Source organism: Lagopus leucura, unplaced genomic scaffold (genome assembly GCF_019238085.1).
Source record: "Lagopus leucura isolate 7727_CA_CO unplaced genomic scaffold, USGS_WTPT01 32704-0_obj-0_obj, whole genome shotgun sequence".
NCBI classification, from domain to species: Eukaryota; Metazoa; Chordata; class Aves; order Galliformes; family Phasianidae; genus Lagopus; species Lagopus leucura.
The window spans coordinates 9,540-16,557 of NW_024967701.1; the positions used below are offsets into that span (position 1 = coordinate 9,540).

Consider the following 7,018-nt stretch of genomic DNA (forward strand, 5'->3'; position numbering starts at 1 on the left):
CTGATGCTCTTTTCCATAAAGGGATTCTGTGTTCTCCAGATCTTTGCGGCTCTTTTTAAACTCAATACTTCTCATGAAGTCTCTGTTCCCTCTTTTGTGGGCACGTATTTAAATTAAGTTCTGTGTCTCTTTGGATTTCATTCTGTTTTGCAGCTTGATGGGGTTTAAGGGTTTCTGAGGCTCCTCTGGTTAGTGGATTAAGCACTGTGAAATCTGTGGAGCAGGCAATGGAGCCCCTCATGAGCCCCTTGTTCATGCATCACTTGTATGCAGGTGGGTTTTGTGATGGCTGTTGGAAGCTCACTTAAAGATGGAGTGGGGGTCACAAGGGGCTCCCTGGGCTCTGTTCTTCCAGCACAATAAGCAATGTGACTGGTGATAGACTGTGGTGCATCCATCAGGCTGGGACCTGAGCTTAAGAAAATCTCTGGGCCCCGGAGGCCCTTTTCTTTGTCCTCACTTAGTGCAATGCAGGCTCCACTACTCGAGCACACTGAACACAAGTGTTCTGTTCCTGTTTTGTCTGGTTCTCTCCTGGATCCCCCTTATGAATTTGTAACAGATGCCAGGGCATGGAGCTCAGAGCATGCTGTGGCTGACCACCCTGGGGTCCTATGTTTTTTTCTGTTTCTTGCAGATCTTGCTTTGTATTTATAGGAAATGTATTTAGAGGAAAGGTTTCCCTCTTCTGGACCACTTTGTCAGCCCAGATCTCCATCCCAATTGTCAGGGGATGCTCTTAGTTTCCTAATCTGTATGATACCCAGTGCCCCCCTTCCTTCCACCCCCTGGCTCCCGTTAAATAGCTCGCTCTGCAGCTACGGGACCCAGCAGTGTGATGAAACAAGGCCTCTGGTCTGCTGAATACTGGGACTGTCATGGACAGGCTCTGTGCTGATATGGATCTTCCTGGTTGGACTGCTTGGAGAGTTTCCCTGGAGCTGTTGAGCACTCAGGCTTCCTTGCCTGCCCTGATTGCTCACCAGGCCATCGACGTCCTTTGTGTCGCCGTTCCTCATGGCATTGGCTGTCACACCATAGACTCCTTGGAGTTGGAAGGGACCATTTGTGATGATCTAGTCCGACTCCCCCACAAGGAACAGGGATGTTCACAGCTAGATCAGAGCCTGATCCAACCTCACCTTGGAAGGGACAGGGCATCCAGCACATCTCTGGGCAACCTGTTCCACTGCCTCACCACCCTTACTGTAAAAGATATTTTCCTTACATCTAACCTAAATTTTCCCTTGTTCTTTCCTTTTGCTCCCCTTTAGGTATTGAACAGCTGTTACCAGGCCACCTTGGAGCCTTCACTTCTCCGGGCTGAACAGCCCCAGCTCTCAGCCTGTCCTTGGAGGAGAGCTGTTTGATCCCTTGTTTTTTTTTTTTTTTTTTTTTGTGGCCATCCTCTGATGTGATCCAACAGGTCCATGTCTCTTCTGCACTGAGGACTCTACATTCTGACACAATCTCTAGATGTGGGATTGTGTGGAATATAGACTCAGATAAGGGAAGCCTCTTTACTTCACATGTCCTACAGGAGCTGATGAGAACTTCAGAAATAAAGTGGGAGCTCCATACTCCGTGGCACCCTCCTTCTTCGGGGAAAGTAGAATGAATCAATCAGATGCTGAAGAAGCACTTGTCAAAATTGGTTTCAGAGACCAAATTACCATGGACAAAGTGTTTACATGTAGCCCTTGTCAGAATACGAACCACTCACAGAAAAGGCTTAGGAGTATCACCACACAAAGTGCTGCTTGGGTGGCCGTACTTGGGAATGGTGAGATGCCCGCTCTTGAAACCAAGGGTAAGTTTCTCCAGAACTGTGTACTCGGGTTGTCTGCTGCTCTGTTATTCCTTAAGGAATGTGGGCTGTTGGCTCAAACTCCACCTCTGGAATTTCCAGTGCACTCATCCCGTGTTGGAGGCTGGTCCTAATATGCACCTGGAAGGAATAAAGGCTTCAGCCTGAGTGGGATGGAATGGATCATTTCAGGTACTGCAGTGGGTGTCGTCTACCTTGACTTCAGCAATGTTTTGTTACAGTCTCCTGTGACATCCTGGTAATGAAGCTGAGAAAGTGTGGGATAGATGAGTGGATGATGAGGTGGGCTGAGAACTGGTTTACTGGCTGAGCTCAGTGGTGGTGATGGGCGGCACAGAGTGCGGCTGGAGAGCTGTGAGCGGCGGTGCTCCCGGGGGTTGGTGCTGGGTCGGGTTGTGAAAGGTAGATTGTGTTTTTGCAGTAGAAGCTTTTAGTATTTTCTGTATGTAGTACTGGCTTTACTGAACTTACAGCCCTCTTGTGAAAGAGCCGTTTGCCTTCCACTAAGAAAGGTGCTGAGCAGAGTTAAAAAGTTAAAGATTCGGGGTGTTCTGATTGGGGTGGAATTGAGCCAGGCACAAAATAAGGCAAATATGCAGGCTGGAGAGAGAGAGGGAGCTCGGCACAGGACAGAACAAATGTGCTCACTCTTGGAAATATGGCCCTCGTATCCATGGAGAAGTAGAAAACATACCAAAAAGAGCAGGTTGGTAATGGACCTTATATGGAACTACATCATAGCAACAGCGTCGGGGAGATTGTGAGCCTAGACGCTCAACCAGTGAGTGCCAGGAGAGCATTGCCTGCGTCGGGTTCAGAGTACAGAACAGGATGAATTTCACTGACTGATGTGCAATTTTTCCCTTATTAACAGGGAGCATGTGCCTGTTATTGAAATAACGAATAAACTTTGCTGCTATCACTAAGATCCTTGCCTAAGCTGAAATTGGTGACTTTGAGTGTTTCTCTCAAGGTCTTGTTCAATATCTTTGTCAATGTCCTTGATGAGGGGATATGTTCACCCTTAGCAAGTGCACTGATGAGACAAAGCTGGGAGAGAAGTGGTTGGCACGCCAAGAGGCTGTGCTGCCATTCAGCAAGACCTGGACAGGATGGGGAGCTGGGCAGAAACAAACCAGGTGAGGTGGAACAAAAGCAAGTGTAGAGTCTTGCACCTGGGAAGGAATAACTGTAAATATCAGTAAGCTTAGGATGTGACCGGCTGGAGAGGAGCTCTGCAGAGAAGGACCTGGGGGTGCTGGTGGAAAACAGATTGGCCGTGAGCCGGCAGTGTGTCCTGCTGGCCAAGAAGACCAATGGCATCCTGGGGTGCTTTAAAAGGAGCGCGGCCAGCAGAGCAAGGGAGGTGATCCCTGCTCTCTGCTCTGCCCTGGTCAGGCCTCACCTGCAGTACTGCATCCAGTTCTGGGCTCCCTTCCTGGTACAGAAATAACAGGGATCTCCTGGAGAGAGTCCAACAGAAGGCCAGGAAGGTGATAAAGGGCCTGGAGCATCTCCTCAGTATGGAAAGGCTGGGGGACCTGGGTCTGTTCAGCCTTGAGGAAAGAAGACTGAGAGCAGATCTGATTAATGCTTACGTATTTGTTAAGTGTGAGAGTCCAAAGGACACGGCCAACCTCTTGTCAGCGATCTGTGGGGACAGGAGAAGGGGAAATGGCCACAAACTGGAGCACAGGAAGTTCTGCACCAAAATGCAAAGGATCTTCTTCACGGCGAGGATGATGGAGCGCTGGAACAGGCTGCCCAGGGAGGCTGTGGCTTCATCTTCTCTGGAGATATTCCAGACCCTCCTGGACGCCCACCTGCGCAGCCCGCTGTAGGGAGTCCATTTTGCAGGGACTTTAGACTCAATGATCACTGGGGGTCCCCTGCAACCCCAGTTCTGTGGTTCTGTGATTTTAATCCTTGCTTCTTGCAGCGATGCAGTGTTTCAGAAGGGAGAAAAGCACGGCGGGCATCAACTGGATTTCTGTGGTTGGTGAAGCTGTGCTGAGAACTGGGCTGGCTGCTGCCCCTGGAAATGTGTCTGCAGACTTTGCACCCAGAGGAATGACTTTTCCCTGCCGGTTGAGCTTGTCTAAGGTAGGTCACTGCTAGGTGAGCTTCTGCTTTAAAACATCAAGTTGTACAAATAAGGAAACTTCAAAAGCAAGATTGCCAATTCTTTTTTACATAGGTGATTTTTTCATGAGGAAAGATTTGAAATGCTGTTTGCTAATGGAAGATGGAGAGAGGAAAATCAAGTCAAAGGCATGCTATGCATAGCCAGCACACAGCATCTGCACCGCTCTCCCCCTGCACAAAGGAGGAGCAGCTCAGCAAGCTTGGCCTGGGCCATGGAAGGCAGCATACAAACATCTGGACCAACCCCAACGGAACTGCTTCTGCAGGTTGGTTGTCTTCTGCTGTGTGTCTGCCATCCTGTTGCTCCGGGGTAGATTTGTTCATGTTCAGCTCATGGATCTGAGGTCTGAGTTTAAGGCTGTGGGCATCGTCCAGGAGTTGGGGTAGGGTACGAGGCAAGGAAAATTGGGGTAAGAGGATGAGGTTTAGGACCAGGAACCTCTTCCATCACTATTAGCTCTTGCTGTTCTCTTTTTGGCTTAGCAATCCATATGGGTTTTTTAATGAAGAACAGACTCGTTGTGCAGCTTGTGAGCGAATTCATTCACACCTGTTAATTGACGTTCTTCTCTACATGGAGCTGCAATTGCAATGGATGCTTGTGGTCTGATGTGCAGCCCCCTCTGATGTGCTCAGATGAGCCAAGTTTGCAAGGCCTGACTCTCGGTTGGTGAGTTGTGCCCAAGGTCAGAGAGGTGACTCTTGTCGGCTTTGAGAACCATCTTCCAGTTGCACGCTGTGTTCTTCCTGTTGCATTGAGCTCTTGAGCTCCAGCCCTAAGTGAGGATGCAAGCGCTACCGCAGAAGAGATGGTTGAGATTGGAAGTGCAGTGCAAAGGGCTGGAGCCAGCAGGAGCAGGGATGTGATCATCCCCTGTACTCAGCTCTGGTGAGTCCTCACCTTGAGTGCTGTGTTCAGTTCTGGGTCCCTGACTACAAGAAGGACACTGGAACCCTGAAATGTGTCCAGAGAAAAGCAGTGAAGCTGTGAGGGGTGTAGAGCACAAGAGTTATGGGGGGCGGCTGAGGGAACGGGGATTATTTAGTCTGGGGAAGAGGAGGCTCAGGGCAGACCTTATCCCTCTCTACAATGAGCTGAAGAGAGGTCATGTCGACGTGGGGGTCGTCCTCTTCTCCAATGTAAGTAGCGACAGGACTGGAGGGAATGGCCTCAAGTTGCATGAGGGGAGATTGAGTTTGGATGTTAGGAGACACTTCTCCAAAGGAGTGGTCCGACACTGGAACGGGCTGCCCAGGTTGGTGACAGAGTTACCGTCCCTGCGGGTGTTCAAGAAATGTTAGATGTTGTCCTGAGGGACATAAGGGGCTTAGTGGGAAATGTTGGTGGCAGGTGGACGGTTGGACTGGATGATCTTGGAGATATTTTCCATGCTTGCTAACTTTGTGTTTCCATGAAAGGCATCTGCCGGTGAGAGCTCTGCTGGGTGAGCATCACTCTGCTGGACAGCAGGCAGCTGTTGTCTGTGCAGACAGCCACATCCATGGGGAGTGGAGTCTATTTAACCTTAACCTTGTCTTTCATGTTTCATGTGCAGTAAGGCATGTTGTTATAAAGCACCATCGTAGGGGCAACCTTGATTTCTGCAGCCACCAGAGCTCTCCGCCGTGCTTCTCCCTGTGGTGTGAGACCGTATTGGAGGCCATGCAGAAGCCTGGGTAGGTGAAGTCAGTTCCTCTTACTTTCCCCCCCGATGCTGGAAATAGCAGGGAATGGGACTGGGGGACATCCCAGCAGTGGGTTCCTACCTCAGCAGGACTGAATGGCCGTTCTGGTATTTTGAGTGAATCTGACACCAGATAGAGAAATGAGGGGCCTGTGGACAAAAAGAATGTGCTGCTTTTTGCAGTGTAAGATGTTCTCTGAGCTGCTGCTAACAGTGCCCAGCATGCTTCCTTTTCGATGGGGAGAGGTTTAGCAAGGATTTTTTAGATGAAAATAGTTAATCCCATATGTCCTTTTCATTGACCTTTCTTTCATCTAGTTCTTGCAAAGTTACCTTTGGATTCTACGTTACTATTTATTACTGAAGAGAATACACGTGCAACCCGCGCTTTTATCTGTGCAAAGAATCTTGTAAATGTCTGTGTGTGTGTTTCTTCTTGGCACTGAGATGAAGCTGTGTGCAATATGGGCTTGGATGACTTTTCAATCAGGTGCAGGGACGCGTAATGCTCATCTTAGATGTCGTGCTGACAAGAACAGCAGAGTAGCAAATTTTACAGGGTTGTATGAAATTTTTTTTAATTTTAATTTTTAATTTTTTTCCAGTCATAACCATGGAACCACAGAAGCGTTACCCAGACAGAAGGAGCCTTTGTCACCTGGACTTCCTACCAATGACTCAGGCAGTGGAAGTCAGCATCCCAAGTATCCATGAAACCCCTGCACAGGACTGGTGAGAGTTACCCTGGTGCCGTCCTTTGGCAATCTCAGGTCTCTCTGTAAGCTCCCAAGCTGTGTCGTAACTCCTCCCGTGGTGCTGACTCAGCTCTCCCAGTCTTTTGTGTGGGAGAGCTGGAGTTGAACTCCTTCCTGCTTCCTGCCTCTGTCCTCCCTGCTTTGCCCATGACCCAGTGAGCCTCCATCCTTGTTAGGTGTCTTGAATTACTGAGCTGCTTAAGGATCGGGTGGACCAATTAAGTTCTTAGCAATGTCTCTAGATCCACGTGTGCACAAAAGCACACTCCGATGCAGTCAGTGTAATGATGAACACACGCCTTGTTTCCTTTAGCCCGTATTTTTAGTTCAGGAGAACAGGTTTCTGGATAGGTGTTCAGCTTAGCACCAGAATCCCCTTGCCGCCCCCCATTCCAGTTACTCACGAGGGCTTGAGATCCACAGGGAGGAAGTATTGCCGATAATTACAATCCGTGGTTTTAAAAGTGATTTAATCTATGGTGGATGATATGAATGGTCGTGGTGAATGATGTGGTAAGGCATCCCAGCAATTTTCAACAGGAATACTTCAAGGCCGCTTTTCAAGGTTTCTTTGAGAACTTTCCAAGTCTCCATGAATTTTAAGC

At 49.0% G+C, this 7,018-nt stretch overlaps 1 long non-coding RNA gene across 2 annotated transcripts; it reads left to right on the plus strand.

The window, feature by feature from the left end:
• The first annotated feature begins 1,956 nt into the window (after positions 1-1,956).
• On the plus strand, positions 1,957-6,391 carry LOC122193261. Of its 2 annotated transcripts, XR_006182856.1 has the most exons (6): positions 1,957-1,999; positions 2,703-2,967; positions 3,768-3,931; positions 4,026-4,239; positions 5,530-5,650; positions 6,264-6,391. It is a non-coding gene; the product is annotated as an uncharacterized LOC122193261 (long non-coding RNA). The 2 variants fall into 2 exon arrangements; XR_006182855.1 differs by having other exon boundaries at positions 1,986-2,967.
• The last annotated feature ends 627 nt before the right edge of the window (positions 6,392-7,018 follow it).